The sequence below is a fragment of the Sciurus carolinensis genome, chromosome 5 (assembly GCF_902686445.1).
Source record: "Sciurus carolinensis chromosome 5, mSciCar1.2, whole genome shotgun sequence".
NCBI classification, from domain to species: Eukaryota; Metazoa; Chordata; class Mammalia; order Rodentia; family Sciuridae; genus Sciurus; species Sciurus carolinensis.
The window spans coordinates 104,659,832-104,682,865 of record NC_062217.1 but is presented as its reverse complement, the minus strand read 5'-3'; the positions used below and the strand labels follow the sequence as shown (position 1 = coordinate 104,682,865).

Here is a 23,034-nt window from a genome sequence, read left to right as displayed (position 1 = left end):
AAATGCATCAATATTATATTACTTATTTTATAACTCTCAATAGTCATGGTTTGAAAACATACAGGTAATTATAAATATTGATCCTGTTATGTAACACTTTTAAATATATTTCTTCATTTGAGCTAAACCAAGCAATATAAATAACTACCTGAAAGGCAAAAAAAGATTAATGAAAACAGTATTTTTCTATTTCTAATATTTATGGAAAATATTGATAATGAATAGAAATTGAAATATCTAGAAAATAAAGTTTCATTTTGTGTGATGTACATGGCTCATTTGTCATTATTAAAACCAGAATATATGAGTTTTCTCTAATTCATCTCTAATAGAAATTAAATAGAAATTGAAAATGTCTAAATTTTTAAAAGCATTAGAAGGATGATCATTCCTATAAATATTGGGAGAAACATAGGTACTGTATAAAATGTACTATAAAACTCTTTAAAAATAGTTTTAAGTAGGATTATATTAACTTTATTACCAAAAGTTTCAGCAAGTTGTGTTAACAACTTAAGACACTTTCAGAAAAATAGATTTATCTGTCTTATGAAGATATTGGATTTTTAAAAACATATTTTACAGAGGTTGTTTTGTTGGACTTACTAATAAATTTTCACTACAGTAGCATATTAATTTCATATAGCATGATCAGCAGCATCAGTTTAATACTTTAAGTTAACTGTTTAATTCATAATAAATATTAATTTCTCACAGTGACATTCACATTAGATATGCTATGACCCGTTTTCTCTCTCAAGTATGGTCAAATATTTCACCAACTTGTAGTCCATGTACTTAATTAAGATTTATGTAATATTGAATATTTGGCTATTGTACCTTTAATGTTTTTATTTTATTTCTAATGATGTAATTCACCCTCAAAGGGTAGTTAATATTTTTATTCATTAGTCTTATAACTAAGTTGACATAAACAAAAAATATATCTTACCATCATTTGGAAGATGATAGTCTAGTTATGCAGGTAATTTTTCATCTTGTGTCCACTGCCATTCTTCATGTAAGAAACATATCTTTTTCCAAATAACTATTTTATATAGATTGAGACTTGTATAGGACAGAGATATATTAGATTATTGTTATCCCAACTGATCACGACAGAGTCAAAGTGTGTATTGTTATACACTATTTAGATAAAATAGTCTTTGTATGTTCTGTTGTTCATACCAAATGAGGGTCTGGGGTGATAACTGATTTTAGTAATTCAGGCATGAAACTGGTCTTGTCCATGCCACAAAATACATTTCCCAGTGAGACAGTTATTAGTAAAAGTTATCTTTTTATTTCAGTCAGATTCTTTTTAATGGCCCTTATCTATAATTTTCTCTAATCTGAAAATCTGGGTGTTTAATTCTGCTTTCTTTATTTCTGCCTTTCAGGAGAGGTTATGCACCAGAGGTAAGGGATTTATGGTGTTATATCAAGATTCCTGAGAGATCATCTGTGTAATAGGCAGGACTAATGTACATTGTTCTGAACCAAGATTATTATTCTTCAATTCAACCAAAACCTGTTAATATACTTTTTTATTTATTTTCCTTCATACATGTTGCTTCTGTTCTTTGGGGTTTTAAGACTATGATTCAATGGATAAACAAAGATTTATTTTCAAGGATAAATTTCTTTTGTCCTGAATTACAGTTACTCAGTACTTTCATACTCCTCTAAATTCTTCTTTCTAATACCATAATCTAACTTAGAAATTGTGGGATTGCTTAAAGTTTGGTTTTATTACCAATCTAAAGTTTTATCACTATATTGGAGTGGAGTTTGACTTCTTAAATAGTTAAATAAGTACATAACCTAAATGACTTATACTTTAGAATGCATAAATCCTAGATTATGTAGAAATCAAGTTGAATGCTTACATGAACAGCAGTTTATACTATGTAACAAATATCATCAGCATTTTTAACTAAAACTTCCCTTCCCTTTAAATGAGCACCATAACTAGATTAACTCAATAACAATTTTATTAAGGAATGGCTACCCTTCAAATAAATAGTTGCCTTATTGCCCATGTCTGGCAGATGTTTCATTGATGAAATTATCTCCCAGAATCTCTTACTCACCTTTCCAGTGCTTTCTTTAAGATATGTTACACAACTATGAAACTCCTAAGATTTGATAATCCTAAATTTGAACTTTATGTCTTGTTCTCATCTGGTTAAAATCTAAATTATCATGAAAGTAACCAACAGAGATTTTAGTTAGTCTCTTAAATCAGTATGAGTGAAAGAGAAAAGAGATAGGAAGAAATCTACTCCCCTCACCAAATCTGGGGAAGAAAGATTTCCCTATTTACAAAAGACTTTGTGGAAAAAAATGCTTTAGTACAAGCCATCCACTTGATAAGCAGGAGAAGGAATGGGGACCTTGTCTTGAATGATTTCAAATACCTTACAACCATATCATTCTATGTGTTCTACTGCTCTTCCCAATGAATCTGATTATATTTAACATGACTGGAAAGAAGAAGAGGAGGGATGATTTAAAACAAAGCTCTTGTTAAAAATAATTATGTCACACTTAAGTACTCTTTGAACATGCAAGTCTTTGAACTATGAAACTTAAAGCAAAAATCTTTGTAGATTCTTTTTTTATTAAGGTTATTAAATTTGGTGTTAATTAAAACAATTATGAAATTAAACAAATGAATCCTTTTTTACTTAATGTTCCAATATAGAGAATTAGCCAAAATGTTATTTGATGTTTTTGATGACTGCCACATAAATAATGAGTCATAATCCCAAAGTAACCAGTTTTAAGCTGTTGCCTTTTTTCCCTTCTCTTCTCAACCATAACCTGTCTTTTCCATCTGAATTATTTTGTAGATCTTTTTCTTTTAATTTCTTTGGCAGCAACAACAACTGCTGAGGCCTTCTCTCCTTAAACCAGAGGTATCAATTTTCACTTTCTTTTCAACCTTACTAACCCTTCACAATATATTTATGTGACTTTAATACTTTTATGTTCATCTTACATGTAGACAAAGTGTGGGTGGCTGCTAGTGTGTTATAATTCTACAAATGAGAGAAAAGCTACCTTTAATTGAAATACACAAACAAGTCACTTCCCCACTGCTGGATACTGACCCAAATCCCTATGTGTAGCTTGAAGAAATTAGGCAAATTATTGTCTGTACTCTTATTGCAAATAAGCCATCATTGAATGAAGCAATTCATGAATCTGATTGGTAGTAACTTGTTTGAGTACATAGCGATTCATCGGATGCATTCCTGAAGTCAGACCTAGATTAGGCAAAATATAAAAGAATGCTAACATCTTTCCTGATTCAAAATACTGCTTTTCAGCACATGTGTATTGCACAGTGTCTTTGATTTTTTTTTCCTGCAATGTGAAAGATTTCAATGTCATATGATAAATGCATAGTACTCATATATATTTAGTATGTCTATATACTGCCACAATTAAAAATAATGTAGGGTTAGTTTAAAATATTTATTTTCTTTGTGATAAATTCAGTTTTTTATAAGCTCCATCTATAAATATTTTATTCCTTTTCCTTAAGAACAGAATCCTACCTTTTCTAAAAAAGGCATTTCTTGCTTAGAATTTACTCCTTATAATCTGGAGATTGAGTGGCAAGGATATCCAGGTTTTACAAGATTTTTAACAAAAATTGCCACGAAGAGAAGACTTCCTAGAACATTGAATCAGAAAACTCAAGGTCAAAATCTAAATGCCAATTATTAACTGTAAAACCCTTGCACGATATGCATCCTCCTGAACATCAATTTCATATTCTAAAAATTGTTGGCAGTAAGGTCCAATATATAAAGATCTAGTTCAGCAATTGGAATGTAGCAGGATAAAATTCAGTAAATGATAGTTAAAATAGTTGTTTTGGTTTGCATAGGTATGTTTATAATAAAATCTAAATGAACTTTATTTTCTCTGAGCAGTAACAAAAAAATGATAAAATTAAATGTTTGATCTACCCATAAAATCAGTTTTTAGTATGTTATTTTGCATGATTTTCTAAAATTTAGTACTTACCAACTAAGGGAATGCCAAAAGAGACTGCATGGTACAATAAAGAGGAGCAACATTCCATTGACTCTTTAGGTCAATTCAGCACTCTTCCCAGTCACTGGGTAGTTCATCTATTTCTTCTCTCTTTCTTTTTATATGTCTCTCCTCTCACCTTTTTTGTTGCAGTACTAGGGATTAAACCCAGTGTGACATGATAATACTACTATTACATCTACTACATTTTTAGTGCTTTTTAATTTTTATTTTGAGATAGAGTCCTGCTAAGTTGCCCAGTCTGTAGTTATACTTGGGATCCTCTTAACCTCAGTCTCCAAACTCACTGGTGTTAACAGTGTGCACCACAGTACACAGCACTCTGTTTCTTTCTTTTTTTTTTTTTTTTTTTTGAAGGGATGTTTCTCTGCTCTTCATCCACGAGTAGTGTAAGCATCCAACAGGCATACTTCAAGTCAATCTTTTCTGTTAATTTTTTTTTTTTTTGTAGAAACATCTTTTATTTGGGTAACATTTCCCAAAATAGATCAGTTAGTAAAATAGATTCTACAGAATATGGCCCTATGAACAACCCTCCCTCCACCAAAATAACCATTCTCCCTTGGGCTCCTCAGGTATAAAAAAAAGTTTTGGCAGCTCAGTGTTTATCATCTGGGCATGGGGCAACATGACCGACCATGTTTGTATCCTTAGGGTGCAGCAGTTTGTAGGTGGCCGCAGCTCTCCCCTCACCCTGTCCAGCCCAGCAAATATTTGTGTCCCACTCCAGATTCTGGAACCAAAGTTAAGAGCAAGTAGGTCTCCTCCACTGAGGTGCTAGGTAGGACCCAGTGCCATATCACTGTGCTTTAAGAAAGAGGGAAGGGATTTGTTTGGCACTTTAAAAATAGAGGAGTGAATGAAGCTGGAGAAGCCAGAGAAGATATCAAAACTGGCAGGGAGAGACTATTTGGCACTAGTCCACTGGAGGAAGAGAAGAAGATAGATATGAAAGTAGGAGGGGTCCACTTCTACCTGCAGAGTGCTGAAATGAGCTAGAACCAACAGGACACTGATCCTGGACCTATGCCCTATGCCTACCTTTATCCCACAGCAGCTGGGTGACCACCTCCAGCCTTCCCAGTGTCAGCTTACCCCTATGTGTATTTTTATCCCCTCTTTCCCAGCAAAGTCACTGAAGAGTGACTGAGTCAAGACTCAAGACTCTCCCTGAGTGTCCTGGGCTCCTTTGCCAGTCCTGTCTCTCCTTTATTACCTTGTCAAAGTAATTGATGCTGCTTATATATAATGTAGTTGGGAAGAGCTGAACCTTATTCTCTCTCTAGGAAAAAAACTACATGTCCATATTAAAATTCTACTTTAAAACCATTTGAAAGTCTTTTCTTAGTCTCTATATGTTATATTAAACACACATTGATGAAGAAGTGTAAATGTATTAGTTCTGAGATTTGTTTCATTTTAAAAGAATGAAACTATTACATTATTAGATGACTCAAAAATCTAAGCTTACCATTGTGTTACCATTATCTTTTTAAAAATTATTTAGTGTGAGCAACTTACATCTAAACTATAACTTTGTTCTAATTTCTTACTGGTCTCTCTTACCCCATGCCATGCCCTGCTTCTTATTTTTTGTTGTTGCTGTTGTTGTTGCAATAAATCCTATTGCTGCAAAGAAGTGCAAATCCTTCCTTATGGTTAGGTGTTAAGAATTTATGCGCATATCCACCAGCTCTCCAGCAGTTCCTTCATGACATCACCCAGACATTGATTTCCATTCTCCTAACTAAACTACTCAAGTGGCTTATAGCACACATATTAGTTTGGTTTTTAATATACAAGTTGAATAATACAGTATGTTTCATTCCTACATTACCTCTTTTGCTCATCATTCTGTTGGAGAGATTCACCTGTGGGTGTGTGATGTAGTGTATTTAGTTAATGGACTTCATTAGATCCAATATTTTGCAATAATGAATAATGTATTTTGGTGCACAAATGTACTTATTACTCTTGGGTATATAATTATAAATTGAATTTATTTGAAAGATAGATGCATGAATTTGATTTATTGTTATTGCAAACGTATTCCCAAGGGTCTTACCAATTTATCATCTCTCCATAATTGTAGGAGGGTCCCAGTTACTCCATGTTCCTCCCAACACATGGTATTTTTATTATTAATGTTTTTAATTTTAGTAATTTTCATGGACAAACTGATCTCATTTTAACATCATAATTGAATATCTCTGTAATTGTTTCAAAATGTTTGTAATCCATAAAGTTATTAGGTAGCATATTAGTATAGCAGAAAAGTTGCAAACTTATATAACTATAGGAACCAGAGAATGCAGTTTATAGATGCAAAAATAAAGGCAGGTGCCAGATTTAAGATGATAATGGGTATAGTTGTAAATAGTATGGTTGGGCATGATGCAGTAACCAAGAGAGAATATGCTTGCTAGAAGTTATAGTACTACCACCTATATCTTTGACATGTAGAAATATAGGCTTACTGCTGCCATCTTTCTGTTTTTCAAGAGAAAACAAAATCCCATTTTTTGGTGGGAGTGGTACTGGGGATTGAACTCAGGGGCACTCGACCACTGAGTCACATCCTCAGCCCTGTTTTGTATTTTATTTAGAGACAGGGTCTTGCTGGGTTGCCTAGCACCTCACTCTTTCTGAGATTGTCTTTGAACTCTAGATCCTCCTATCTCAGCCTTTGAGCTACTGGGATTACAGGTGTGTGCCACCACTCCCGGGAAAAATCCATATTTTTGATGGCATTCTCTAAGGGTTGGTGGCAACTAATTCAATATTTTTAATGATTTTGACCAATCTTAGAATAACTAAAAGTCATTATCTGTACTTACCTGCAGGTTATACATTTCCACACTTCCTAAATAATATATTTCTGACATCGGAGAAGTACAATTTTTCCTCACTCATCACTATGCCTGTATTAACAAAATTAATTCTTAGAAATAGCATATAATCTTAAATAAATATCAACCCATTTTCCTGTGGATAGCTATGCATTTTTCCTGTTATTCTATTGCAAATTTAATTTGGTTAGCCATTGATTCACATGTTAAAATAGAATTAAAAAGGCAAATATAAGGAAATTGCATTTAACATTTAATAGTTATTAAAAATTATTTTAAAAAGTAATCCTCAGGAAAAAATATTTCTTTAAGAACATAGTTTGAAAACAATTGGTATTATCTGGCATTTAGAAGTAGAAACATTGATAGGACCCCTTTGTTTAAATAAGGCCTTTGCCAGGTGCAGTGGTGCATACCTGCTCCTAGTTACTCATTCAGGAAGCTAAGACAAGAGGATGGCAAGATGAGGTCCACTTGGGCAATTTTGCAAGACCCTGTCTCAAAACAATAAAAAAATTAAAAAGTCTTAAATCCAGAATTAGCATTAAGTATCTTAAAATGTAAACAGCCTTGGGAGACATTACACATTAACTCAGATACCTATTAGTGTATAAATTATTATTAATATCAGAAAATTTTAGATAAAGAGTTTAAATGAATGGAAGAATAGTGGGTACCAGAAAACCATTGGTAAAAAGATGAATACATGCTAAAGATAATGAATACTTTTCATCAATGTTTAAGTCTAATAATAATGTAATTCATGATAGTTAAATTTAACTGCCTATTTGTAATTTTAAAAGTCATCCAGGAATAAGTGAAACTACTCATTTGAAAATTTTAACAGATTTTTAATTAGAAAAAATTACGTCCCCTTCCCTTAAGTAAAGTCTAATAATATAATCTTATTTTTTGTAATGTACTTGCAGCCAGAAAACAAACAAAAAAAGGAATATGTTATAGTAACACTTTTAATTATAGTTATTTTGGCAGGAATATTTTCAGAATCATCAAATTCTAGGTGTGGAAATCTTACTTTGAGCTGAAATGTGATGAGAACTTATTTTCAAATGTAATTTCTCTTTTTGAACAGTAGGAGTTATCCATGGAGTCTGGAATTGATCCTGGCCGGGAATATGGACAAGATTATTACAGTTATGAGCATGGGTATATCTTCAGATTTTTTATTCAGAATATTAGATAATATTTACAAATAATAGGGAGCCATTTATTGATTATTTTACTTGCATTTATTGTTTCAGTCATTTCATTAATTTTATATTTAAAAATGAGTAATGTATCTGACTTTGATTTCAAATTTTAACCATTTTTATATTTGACATATATTGTAATTCTAGAAATGTTTTTAAATTATTCATATTTATCTAAATTATAAATAAAACTCAAACATATTTGCTCAATTCCTGAATTCACCTTTACTTTCGTATGATATGTTTAACCGTTTTTAAACCAGTCTGGGTAAAGTTTGCTCACAAATGATAAAGAAATGGAAAACATATTTAGGAATCCAGTAACAAATATTTCAAAACTTATTTCTACACATGTACACTTCACTGCTTAAACAAATGTAAAAGAAGAATGTAAATCCCATTGTTGACCACCATGTTTGAAGTAAACCTTTACTATAAATATGAAGACCTTATGTTCTGAATTAGCTATTACACTTTTGAAAGGAACCTATTTTGTGTCCTATGTTCTTCAGTTAATTAAGGAGCATTATGGCTTTTTTTTTTTTCTTCTCATTCTAGTCTCTCAAAACTTATATCTGAAATAACTCAACTCTCTTTATTGTTATTCCAGAGTACCATTATGGCAAAAATCTTTGGTCATCAGGTAGTAGTTCTTACCCTATAGTTTTGTAGCTAATTTAAAAGAAGCGTAAGTAGATGCTGTATAAATATCTGTAGACTGAATGATGAAGAAAAAGAAGAAAACAGAGATCATGGTAGATCCTACACACACCACAGGAAAAAACATTTTAGGTTTTAAGTTTGTTTTATAGGTATGAAATGCCTCAATATGGAAGTCCACGTCGATTGTTACCACCTGCTGGTCAGGAGGAATATGGTGAGGTGGTTGGTGAAGCTGAGGAGGAATACGAAGAGGAAGAGGTAATTACCATAATTCCATTATATAGGATAATATTAAAAGAGCAAAATTTTAATCCTATTTGACTAACAGTATATAGAATATTTCCATCTTTAAGAAATGCTATTTATTTTCTACTTGTTTTCCATAGAAGTTTAATAATGCTGGTCCTTTCATTGCTTTATCTGTGGAGGGAAATTAATTTTAATAGTTTAATCAGTTCCCTTCCATAAAATGTTAAACATCTTGAAAAAGCTACAAAAATTTTTTGTTTTCTAAAATTGTAAATGTTGCTCCATGAATATAATATATAATCAAATATATAGCATAAAATCAAATATGTTTAAAAATTATACATTACAATGGATACTTTTGTTCCTATACTGTCTAGCATATATAAAAATCATGAAGAACAGTCTCCATCTTTCAAGCATTGGGCAAGGATAAAAATATTTCTACCTACATATTTGAGGAAATTATGTAATCATACTTAAATTAGCATGAATCATTTTTATCAAATTCTTTTTCTAAAATATTAAATTGGCAGATTTAGCCTCTCTCTCTCAATAGTGATAAATGAATGGCAGGATAGGTCTAGCCTGTTCAAAATTTAAGAAAATAGTCAATTTTTATGTAAACTATTAGATAAACTGGCAAATTTTCATGACCTTAAAAGACTCTTTATAGACGTTAGCTAAAGGGAGACAAACAAGCTCTTTGCCAAAATCTAGAGCTAGGAAAGGAAGGAGATACTTCCTATTACTTTCTTGATCTAAGATACAAAAACTTTGAATAAAAAAAGAAAAATCACTAGATTTTTGAAGATAACCAAGAATAAAATAGTTTATTCACACTGAATCTACCTCTGTCTACATGTCGTAGAGAATTTTGTGATGCTTTCTGAAATCTTGTTATATTACTTGAGTAAAGTTATCACCCTGCATATTCATTTCTACTTAATTTATATATGGGACAAGATCATACCATAGCTATCCCCACACTGACACCTCAATTGCATTCTCACAATTTCCAGGAAAAGCCAAAGAAAATTACAAAACCAAAAGTTGAAATTAGAGAGCCTAGTGAGGAGGACGAGGAAGTGGTAGTAACTATTGAAAAGCCGCCTGCAGTGGAGCCCACATACACAACATGGAATAGGGCCAGGATATTCCCCATGATCTTTAAGAAAGTCAGAGGACTAGCTGATAAAAGAGGTGTCATTGACCTTGAGGTTGAAGAGTGGCAAAGACACCTGGAGGAAGAGGATAAAGATTATCTGAAACTAACTCTAGACCAAGATGAAGCAACAGAAAGCACTGGAGAATCAGAGGAGGAATCCTCCAGCGATTATACTGAGTACAGTGAAGAAGAATCTGAGTTCCGTGAGTCTGAGACCACAGAAGAGGAATCTGAGTCGGAGACACCCTCTGAGGAGGAGAGTTCCACTGAAGAATCAGACGAATCTGAATCCACAGAGTCAGAAGGAGAAAAAGCTAGAAAAAACATAGTGCTCACAAGAAGAAAGCCCATTGTGGAGGACATCAAGGAAGTCAAAGGCAGAAGAGAGGAGCCACCTAAAGAGCAAGGAGAACCCACAATAGAAGAAGAAGAGGAACACCCAGGAGGAGAAAGTGACCTGGCCCCTGTGGATGAATCTGCAGACCTTGAAGCTCAGGATGTCCCTGAGGAGGGCAGTGCAGAATCCGCTTCTGTAGAAGGAGGTGTAGAAAGTGAAGAGGAATCAGAATTAGGCAGTAGTAGTAGTAGTAGTGAAAGTCAGTCTGGAGGTCCTTGGGGCTTTCAGGTAGCAGACTATGACAGAAGCAAGAAGGCACACCAAAGGAAGTCTCCAGGAGCAAACTCTGAAGGTTACAACACAGCCCTCTAAAAGAGATCACAGTAGGTGGGATTTTGCAGTGATGAATACTCCTGTGTGCAGTGCCTTCTGTGTGTTCTCTGAAATGACTCTTGAAGGGGAGTTAATTGAATATGATTTTTATGTGACTTAAGATCAGAAACTTGCCAGAAAAGTAACACACTGTATCCAAACAGATTTGTATATTAGAATATGTTAGATTAAAACAGACTAATCTTTCCTATACTAGTAAATAGAAACACATGTAATCATCTGGTCAATGTTTACTATTTTTCAGCAGGATTTTTATTATTAAATATGACATTATGTATTGTCAGCAATACCTCTCTGTTGGAATGAGTTTCATATATAGATAAATGTAGATTGATACATAGTCTGTTGGAATGGATCAGATAGCTAGATGGAAAGATAGGTGATAGATAATGTAATACATCAGTTTTGCAAAACCTAAGAAGAGCTTGAACAATAGGATCATGACCAGACTGCTTTTGTAAATATGTACATTTTTCCTGACAAAGGTATTTTCAAAGATATCACAAACATATTCAAATAAGTTTACAGCTGCCACTTTCAAATCTTACAAGTTAAGTAAGATAAAATACTAAAAATCAAAAGTTAATACCATTATTCTGAACTGTATTGTTTAAAACCATATTGTAAAAATCATAATATTTTTTTATCTGAGCAAGTAGACACAACAATTTTGAAATACACATACTCAGTGCCAGGCATGATAGTTTACCTAGTCCAAAATGTAATAATACTTCGTTCAGAAAAAAATAGAATACAGCTCAACCTTTGTCCCTTGAACTTTCTAATGTTAATTGGAAAGAGAAAAATGATTGGTGAAAACTTCCATTGTGTTTCAGTTGCTTACAAAAGGAAAGTTTAGAATAATTAGCTTTCGGTTTTATGTATACTATTGAATAATTTGTGTACTAATACTAAATAAATTATGCAACTTGGGAATATATTTTCTAAGTTAGCAACAATCTGAATGGGATGACCCAGAAAACTAGAGCATTTCAAATGAATGAATGCATTAAACATAAAAAATTCTGTTTAACAGCAGTGAAGAAATTAGCAAATTTGTATTTAAAGAATATCTTTCAAATACGTGAATAGAAACTTTTTAACATGAACTGAAAAATCTACTGTTGTTCATTGCTTCCAATTTAACTTTCCTGAATAGTAAGGCAACTCCAAACCAATGGATTAGTTCCTACATCAAATATAAATAACATAGTTTTCTTTTCATGTAGAATAGCAATTTAATCTAAGAGAATGTGTTTCCTGGAATGTCTGCTTCCTAGCTCAGCAACACTTTATTCAAATATATTATGTTGTAAAGTTAATAAAAAAATTGTGAAAATAAACTGATGTGAATAAAGAGTTGCTAACCTGTACCCCTCTTGTCTTATTTACATTTGATAGCTTTTTTTTTTTTTTTTTGGCTTTAAAAAACAGAAATTTATTTTCTCTCAGTTCTAGAGAGTGGAAATCTGAGCTCAGAGTTCCATTCCAGAGGGTTAGTCTCCTGCGAAGGTCTCTTCCTGGCTAACAGGTAGCAACCTTCACTCTATACCTCTCATGGCAGAGCAGCATGGACATTTCTTCTTCTTTTTCTTTTTATTTTATTGTAAACAAATGGGATACATGTTGTTTCTCTGTTTGTACATGGCATAAAGGCATACCATTTGTGTAATCATAAATTTACATAGGGTAATGCTGTTTGATTCATTCTGTTATTTTTTCCTTTCCCCCTACCTCTCCCATCCCTCTTTTCCCTCTATACAGTCCTTCCTTCCTCTATTCTTGCCTCCCTCCCTAACCCTAACTCTAACCCTAACACTAACCCCTCCCACCCCCCATTATGTGTCATCATCCACTTATTAGTGATATCATTCGTCCTTTGGTTTTTTGAGATTGGCTTATCTCACTGAGCATGACATTCTCCAATTTCATCGATTTGCCTGCAAATGCCATAATTTTATCATTCTTTATGGCTGAGTAATATTCCATTGTATATATATATATATATATATATATATATATATATATATATACCACATTTTCTTTATCCATTCATCAATTGAAGGACATCTAGGTTGGTTCCACAATCTGTCTATTGTGAACTGAGCAGCTATGAACATTGATGTGGCTGTATCACTGTAATATGCTGATTTTAAGTCCTTTGGGTATAGGACAAGGAGTGGGATAGCTGGGTCAAATGATGGTTCCATTCCAAGTTTTCTAAGAAGTCTCCACACTGCTTTCCAGAGTGGCTGCACTAATTTGCAGCCCCACCAGCAATGTATGAGTGTACCTTTCTCCCCACATCCTCGCCAACACCTGTTGTTGCTTGTATTCTTGATAATCGCCATTCTAATTGGGGTGAGATGGAATCTTAGGGTGGTTTTGATTTGCATTTCTCTTATTACTAGAGATGTTGAACATTTTTCCATATGTTTGTTGATTACTGGTAGATCTTCTTCTATGAAGTGTCTATTCATTTCCTTAGCCCATTTGTCGATTGGATTATTTGCATCCTTGGTGTAGAGTTTTTTGAGTTCTTTATAGATTCTGGAGATTAGTGCTCTATCTGAAGTATGATTGACAAAGATATTCTCCCACTCTGTAGGCTCTTTCTTTGCATTGCTGATAGTTTCCTTTGCTGAGAGAAAGCTTTTTAGTTTGAATCTATCCCACTTATTGATCTTGCTTTTATTTCTTGTGTTATGGGAGTCCTCTTGAGGAAGTCTGGTCCTAAGCCGACATGTTGAAGCTCTGGACCTACTTTTTCTTCTATAAGATGAACGGTCTCTGGTTTAATTCCGAGATCCTTAATCCATTTTGAGTTTAGTTTCGTGCATGGGGAGAGATATGGGTTTAGTTTCAGTCTGTTGCATATGGATTTCCAATTCGTCCAGCACCATGTGTTGAAGAGGCTATCTTTTCTCCATTGCATATATTTGGCCCCTTTGTATAGTATGAGAAAATTGTATTTATTTGGGTTTGTGTCCGTGTCCTCTATTCTGTACCATTGATCCACCTTTCTATTTTGGTACCAATACCATGCCGTTTTTGTTACTATTGCTTTGTAGTGGAGTTGAAGATCTGGTATTGTGATACCCCCTGCTTCACTCTTTCTACTGAGGATTGCTTTAGCTATTCTGGGTTTTTTATTCTTCTAGATGAATTTCATAATTGCTTGCTCTATTGCTGTAAGGTACATCCTTGGGATTTTAATTGGAATTGCATTGAATCTGTATAGCACTTTTGGTAGTATGGCCATTTTGACAATATTAATTCTTCCTATCCAAGAACATGGGAGATCTTTCCATCTTCTGAGGTTTTCTTTAATATCTTTCTTTAGTGTTCTGTAGTTCTCACTGTAGAGGTCTTTCAACTGTCTTGTGAGATTGATTCCCAAGTATTTTATTTTTTTCGATGCTATTGTGAATGGGGTAGTTTTCCTAATATCTCTTTCTGAAGATTCATCACTTATGTATAAAAATGCCTTAGATTTATGTGCATTGATCTTATATCCCGCTACATTACTGAATTCATTTATGAGATCTAAAAGTTTTCTGGTGGAATTTCCTGGTTCCTCTAAGTATATAGTCATATCACCAGCAAATAGGGATAGTTTGAGTTCTTCTTTCCCTATTTGTATCCCTTTAATTTCTTTGGTTTGTCTAATTGCTCTGGCTAGAGTTTCAAGGACGATATTGAAAAGAAATGGTGAAAGAGGGCATCCCTGCCTTGTTCCAGTTTTAAGGGGGAATGCTTTCAATTTTTCACCATTTAGAATGATATTAGCCATGGGCTTAGCATAGATGGCCTTTACAATGTTAAGGAATGTTCCCACTACCCCTATTTTTTCTAGTGTTTTGAGGATGAAGGGGTGCTGAATTTTATCAAATGCTTTTTGTGCATCTATCGAAATAATCATGTGATTCTTGACTTTAAGTTTATTGATATGGTTAATTACATTTATTGATTTCCTGATGTTGAACCAACCTTGCAACCCTGGGATGAAACCCACTTGATCATGGTGCACTATGTTTTTAATATGTTTTTGTATGCGATTTGCTAAAATTTTGTTGAGAATTTTTGTGTCAATGTTCATTAAGGATATTGGTCTGAAATTTTCTTTCCTCCATGTGTCTCTGTCTGGTTTAGGTATCAGGGTGATATTGGCTTCATAGAATGAGCTTGAGAGGGTTCCCTTCTCTTCTATTTTATGGAATACTTTGAGAAGTATTGCAATGAGCTCTTCTTTAAAGGTTTTGTAGAACTCGGCTGAAAACCCATTTGGTCCGGGACTTTTCTTTGTTGGTAGGTTTTTGATGACTTCATCTATTTTATTACTTGAAATTGGTCTATTTAAATTGTTTATGTCCTCCTCGTTCAGTTTAGGCAATTCATATGTCTCTTGAAACCTGTTGATGTCTTCGAAATTTTCGATTACGTTGGAATATAGATTTTCAAAATAGCTTCTAATTATGTTTTGTATTTCAGTCGTGTCTGTTGTGATATATCCTTGTTCATTCCGAATTTTAGTATTTGGGTTTTCTCTCATCTTCTCCTTGTTAGTATGGCTAAAGGTTTATCAATTTTGTTTATTTTTTCAAAGAACCAACTATTTATTTTGTCAATTTTTTGTATTGTTTCTTTTGTTTCAATATCGTTGATTTCAGCTCTGAGTTTAAGTATTTCCTGTCTTCTACTACGTTTGGTGTTGGTCTGTTATTCTTTTTCTAGGGCTTTGAGCTGTTGTGTTAGGTCGTTTATTTGATGGGTTTTACTTCTATTATTAATGTGCTCCATGAAATAAATTTTCCTCTAAGTACTGCTTTCATAGTGTCCCAGAGATTTTGATGTGATGTTTCTTTGTTCTCATTTACCACTAAGAATTTTTTAATTTCCTTCCTAATATCTTCTGTTATCCATTCATCATATAATAGCATATTGTTTAATCTCCAGGTGTTGGAGTAGTTTCTGTTTTTTACTCTTTCATTTATTTCTAACTTCAATCCATTATGTTCTGATAGAATACAAGGTTGTGTCTCTATCTTCTTGTATTTGTTAACATTAGCTTTGTGGCATAATATATGGTCTATTTTAGAGAAGGATCCATGTGCTGCTGAGAAGAAAGTGTATTCGTTCTTGGTTGGATGGTATATTCTATAAATGTCTGTTAAGTCTAAATTATTGATTGTGTTATTAAGATCTATGGTTTCTCTGTTCAATTTTTGTTTGTAAGATCTGTCCAGTGGTGAGAGATGTGTGTTAAAATCACCTAGTATTATTGTGTTATGGTCTATCTGGTTTCTAAAATTGAGAAGGATTTGTTTGACATACATGGATGAACCACTGTTTGGGGCATAGATGTTTATGATTGTTATATCTTACTGATTTATGCTTCCTTTAAGCAGTATGAAATGTCCTTCTTTCTCCCTTCTGTCTAACTTTGGCTTGAAATCCACATTATCTGAAATGAGGATGGATACCCCAGCTTTTTTGCTGAGTCCATGTGCATGGTATGTTTTTCCCCATCCTTTCACCTTTAGTCTATGGGTGTCTCTTTCTATGAGGTGAGTCTCTTGAGGGCAACATTTTTTTGGATCTTTCTTTTTAATCCAATCTGCCAGTCTATGTCTTTGGATTGATGAATTCAGGCCATTAACATTCAGGGTTATTATTGAGATATGATTTGTATTCCCAGTCATTTGATTCATTTTTTAAATTTTATTTATTTATTTATTTTTTTGACACAACTTGGCTCCTCCTTTATTTGACAGTTCCTTTAGGATAATTCCTCCCTTTGCTGATTTGTTTCTTTGTTTTTTATCTCTTTCTCATGGAATATTATGCTGAGAATGTTCTGTAATGCTGGCTTTCCCTTTGTAAATTCCTTTAGCTTTTGTTTATCATGGAAGGATTTTATTTCATCATCAAATTTGAAGGTAAGTTTTGCTGGGTATAGGATTCTTGGTTGGCATCCATTGTCTTTCAGAGCTTGGTAAATGTTTTCCAGGCCCTTCTAGCTTTTAGGGTCTGGATTGAAAAATCTGCTGATATCTGTATTGGTTTCCCCCTGAATCTAATTTGGTTCTTTTCTCTCACAGCCTTTAAAATTCTGTCTTTATTTTGTATGTTAGGTATTTTCATTATAATGTGCCGTGGTGTGGGTCTGTTGTAATTTTGTGTATTTGGAGTCCTATAAGCCTCTTGAACTTGATTTTCCATTTCATTCTTCAGATTTGGGAAATTTTCTGAAATTATTTCATTGAATAGATTGTTCATTCCTTTGGTTTGTTTCTCTAAGCCTTCTTCAATCCCAATAATTCTCAAATTTGGCCTTCATGATATCCCATATTTCTTGGAGATTCTGTTCATGATTTCTTATCATCTTCTCTGTTTGTTCAACTTTGTTTTCAAGGTTAAATATTTTTTCTTCAATATCTGAAGTTCTGTCTTCCAGGTGTTCTATCCTATTGGTTGTGCTTTCTATGGAGTTCTTAATTTGGTTTATTGTTTCCTTCATTTCAAGGATTTCTGTTTGGTTTTATTTCAATATCTCTAACTCTTTATTGAAATGATCTTTTGCTTTCTGTATTTGCTCTTTTAACTGTCGATTGGTACTATCATTCAATGCCTGCATTTGCTCTTTCATCTCATCATTCAATGCCTGCATTTGCTCTTTCATCTCATCATTTGCTTTCCTGATCATTTTAATTATGTACATTCTGATCTCCCTTTCTGTCATTTCTTCTGCCATGTTGTTGTTGGATTTTATTGATGTAACATCTAGATATGTTTGGGGCATTTTCTTCCCTTGTTTTCTCATATTGTTCAGGAATCAGTGGGTCATTAAGATATTGCAGATTTCCTCTATTGACTTATAATGTCCCTGAAGATTGCTAGTATATCCCCTCTTATCCTTCAGTGGCCTGCAGTCTTGGAGGAAGTTGATAATGCGGTGCTCCACAAGGAAACTGCCTCTCAGGGTTGGAGACCCTCAGGTGAGGTATATTCCCTGATAGTGGGCAGAGGTGCCTCCACTTGTTGACCAATGGTCATCCAAAGGGGAAATAGGCTGCAGGCTGAGGCATGGCCTGTTTGTTCCTGTGTCTCTGGTTTTACTGACCTTGTGGGAAAACCACACCTGGCGGGGAAGACTCACCTGATGGGGAGGTCTTGCTGGTCAGTTCCCCTCCTAGAGGTTCCCCTCAATCTACAAATACCCCCTGGGCTGGGCTGTCTTCCTCTGCAATGTTCCCAGGGGCCCGGACCTACCTCCTTGGCCTGGGAGCCTCACCCTTCTCAGACGAGTCTCCTTAGGTTGCCTTCCCTCAGAGAATCTACCCGCAGTCCTGGAAACTTCTCTCTGCCCCTAGGTGTGTCTCGGTGCGGCTCTTCCAGCAAGAAGCAGCCTAGGGCCTGGGACCCTGCTCTTCACCTAATCGCCTGGCTATGCGGCCCCTCCTCTGAGCCGCCACCTGGAGCCCCGTACAATAGCTCCGAGACCCAGAGACTCACCACACACCTCCTCCTCCGGACAGCCGCCCGGTTTCCGACGCATTCACTAGGAGTCCAAGCAACTCACTTCGCATCTCCTCCTCCCACCAACTGCCTGTAGCCCTAGGCAGTCACTCTGAGTCCAAGGGACCCACCGTGTTCCTCCTCCTCCTCGGGGCAGCCCCCCCGGGTGTTCAGGAGTGGTTGCTCAGAGACCAAGGGACCCACTGTGCTACTCTTCCAGGCAGACCACCGGTTTTCAGGAGTGGTCACTTTGAGTCCAAACAACTCACCACTCGCCTCCTCCTCTGGCAACCGCCTGTGGCTCTGATGCAGTCAGTCCCAGTCTAAGCGACCCGCCACATTCCTCCTCTTCCCACGGTCAGCCCCCCGGTGTTCAGAAGGGATCGCTCTGAGTCTAAACAGCTCGCCATGCTGCTCCTCCTCAGGCAGCCACCCGGAGTCCCAGTGGTTGCTCTGAGTCCAAGCGCTGTGCTGAGCTGCCTCCTCTACGATGATCCCAGTGGTCCGTGTTTACCGCTCCAGTGGGGGGAGGGGCGTCTCGCCAAGCAACTCTACTTCACAAAGTTCCCTGCGTTCCAGGGCTACTGCTCCATCCAGGACGCCTCCCCAATGGGAGAGACTCACCCAGTGTCTTTGAGTTGGTTCCAAGTCTCTCACTATCTCCTCTTTTGAATCCTTAGTCCTGGAGCAACATGAAATGCAACTGCTCTCTAGTCCCCCATCTTGAAACTCCCCTGATAGCTTTTTAAATATCATTTTTTAAAATTTCACAGGTGTTGTGTTCTTTGACTCTTTAGTTCCTTTGATAATGACTAACACTTTCCCCCCCCCTTTTATTTTGTCAGTGGGCAAGAAAGAGAATGATGAAATTAGTTGTTGATCTAGAATATGAAACTAGCTCAACTGGAGAAGACAGTGCTCCGGAATGTCAGAGAAACCGTCTTCACAATGCTAATATCCACAGTAATATCAATGGCAATATATATATTGCACAGAATGGTTCTGTGGTGAGAACCCGCCGTGCCTGTCTCACTGATAACTTGAAAGTTACTTCCCCTGTCCGTCAGGGCAGGCACTTTAAGAAATTAGACAAGTTGGCAGTGACACATGAGGAGAATGTACCTCTGAACACATTGTCAAGGGGGCCATTTTCTACTGAGAAAGTGAACAAAAGACCAAAGCTGGTTACATTTGTTCCTTGCCCTGTGGTGACTGACCATACAGCAGCAAAGACATTGGGGAGTATGCTGAAAAGCACAGTGTAACAGGAGTCCATGGTTGACAATAAGAACATCAAGGAGACTGTGGAATTCCTTAGTGACCACACACAGTCAGACGATGAAGAGCTTTGGATGGGTCCCTGGAACAACCTCCATATACCAATGACAAAACTGTGACTGAGTTTTTAAAAGTTATTTTAAATTTTACTTCAGTTTTTCATGAACTGTGCTTTTTATTGTCACTGAGAAAACAATGTATGGGATTTATATCATGCACACAAGCTAAAAGTTTGAACAATATGCTTTAAAATTAAAAAACAGATTTGCACTCACATTTGTATCAATTAGTTGTTTTTCCCAGAAAATCTTTTTGGACAGAATCAATTCACTAAATAACACAATATTTTAAACATTTAGCTATTTTGGGTGTTTTGAATTATTTTTCATTTTAGTAAACACATGATTTACTAAGTAATCATTCACATTTTGTTAATTAACATAGATTGTGCTTCATTTATAGCTTCACAGAACATTTTTCAGTATACATAGTTTTATTTTCAATAGGCAAATGGGGAAAAATATTAGAGGATTTTTATAGGTAACAGATTTATATAATTGTTGTCTATATTATCCTGTTTTTTTTAAATGAAAGATAGTAGTAAAGGTTGGAATAACCTTTAAATTATTCTGAATCATGAGTTTACTTTTCTTATTATCCATTTTAAAATTTTACAGATTTTTACACACACATACACCCACACCCACACACCTTTGACGGAACATGGAACAATTAAGGTCATAATTTTTTAAGAACTTAATTTACAATTATACCTGCTTCCCGCTACAAACAGATTATCCATATTACACATTGTAGATAATTTCATTTAGCTACTTGAAATTAATAATTGGAGCAACAAAACAATCTCTCACCCTCAATGAAAACTCACTGAGAAGGGTCAATGGTCAAATAGGCAGTATTGCACCTAGAACCACAGTTTCATTGTGGAAGTCATGGTAAGACCAGAAAAGTCTCACCATATTATCACTGGACATGAATATTTTATGAACCCAGCAAAAAAGAATTTTACAGAGTCACAAATTTGTATAATACGTGAAATGCCTACAAAGGCTGTAAATCTATAACTTCAAAGGTATTATTATATTTAACTTCTCCAAGTTCCAAAATATTTATAGTTTATTTTGGTTTTATTATTTATGGTTCTATAGTTCAGAGTCAGAAAATGATTTCCTGGGCATTTTTCATTTTAAGTCAAAGAACAGTTGTTCATTTTTCACCCCTGAACAAAGCACAGTGTTTCACCATTAATAGAACTACAATGAATTATTCTTTTAGAAAAATTTGCCTTGTATGTTGCGTACTCTCCAGATGTAGAAAGAATGAAACAACATAGTTTAAGAGAATTCAGAATTCTATTGACTATGACTTAGTATGATAGAGATATAGCTCACCTCAAATTTTGCACAGTATTGACCAATTCCAGATTTCATTCACATTGCTTCGTGCATGCTTAGTATATGGTTGAAGGATTGAATAACACATTATTATTTATACCCCCTCTTACATTTTTCACACCTTAAAACACTTTATTATAATGCTATTTCCTTATTTCCAAAGTGTGCCAACATATATTACTAGTATGTGTTCATTTCAGATTTTCAAAAATATTTGAAATAAGACATAGTAACAACTCATTTATCTAATTTGATTGGAAATCAATGCATTTTTATACCCTTGTTGGAAAAACTATCATCATTAATACAAGCTTGTTAGAAATATAGAATCATGCCCATACCTCCCAGTTCTACCCAACAAGAATCTGCATTTTCACAAGATCCTAAGTTGATTTGAATATACATTAAATTTTGTGAATCAGTGATCTGTATATTGAACTTCAGGGCTTATTCGTTAAAGCCCTAAAACAATTATTTTTACTATAAAATCATTTATATAAAAGTTAGATTAAGCATATCTTATTTCTCTATGAGCCCAGTCAGATCACTGATTATAACTTAGTATTATTTTGATGTTCCAAGGTCTTCTCATCCAGTATTCCATAATAATTGCTGTGCATACAGCCTAATGTATTTTTCCTGCAATTTTTTTGACTATAAAATTTAACTCATTACTATGCCTTTCTCAAAAATTTTATTTCAGTTGCAGCTTCTAATATACTGGTGGAGAGTTTTTTGTTTGTTTGTTTATTTGCTTATTGTTATTAAAAATCATCAAGACTGATATGGGGATAAGGTATGTGGATTTGGGCAACAGCTGTGTGATTCTCAGAAGTGTTCTTTGATCACTGTTGCAATCTGGACAATGTTCTGGAAATATGTTGGCAGAAGACTAATATCCTGACATATGAGATGCTGTTGTATTTTCTGGCACAATTTTTACAAGGAAAAATGCAAATATTTTAAGCTATTTATCATAAATATTTCATTACATTTGAAATTATCATTTTAGTAAAATTGATCATGAAGTTAATTTATACCTTATTGGAGATAGTCTAAAGCAGTATTTATGTAGATCAACTAATTAAAATATTTGGTCAGTATTTTGGGGAGAAAGAATAGAGGGCAGCAAAATTAATACTAACTAAATAAATCTGGGCCAACTGAATAGTTACTTTGATAAAACTTTCACTATTTTATAAATCCTTGACTCAGGATTAAAATTGTGGAACACAGGGGAAATTCCCGAGTATGTTTAATCTTAAGAATACTTCATATGAATGACCTTCCTATTTAAATATTTATAAAGAAATTTATGGTTATTTTTCCTAGAAGGGTGCAGGAATTCATTTTTGTTCTTAATCAGCACCAGCTTTCAATAATTCAAAATAAATAGCAGATAATCACTGATACAATGAGAGTATACTGATATAAGAACAATATTGCTAAAACCACTGATTTCAGGAGGTCTTGTGGGCATTAAGGGACAGGTGAGCTAAAAGGAGTATATCTGATCAAGGTGACACGGTCATTTGTCATACAATAACCATAAAGTCACATTTGCTGACCTTTGTTTCTAGACTTATCTTTTTCTATTAATTAAAGACCCTGACAGTTATCATAGAATTGCAACTATAAGTTGACCAAAAGCATCTTTTTTGAACATGTGAAAAAAGTTTGCCTTGAATTTTATATGTGATATGTCACTCATGTTATTAAACCAAATTGTAATAGGGACATTAAAACATGTTACTTACCATAAGTAGGTTCTTCCTAATGGTTAAGGTAGTTACTATTAAAGAATTGTTAATAACACTTATGTATTAGGTAGAGTCAGAAATAATTGAATACTGATTCTTGAAGGAAGATACTTTTTTTCTTTTTT

At 34.4% G+C, this 23,034-nt stretch overlaps 1 pseudogene; it reads left to right on the top strand.

Moving 5' to 3' along the window:
* LOC124985697 (uncharacterized) overlaps positions 1 to 19,853 on the top strand; it is a 35,036-nt pseudogene extending 15,183 nt beyond the window's left edge.
* Positions 19,854 to 23,034: the final 3,181 nt, after the last annotated feature.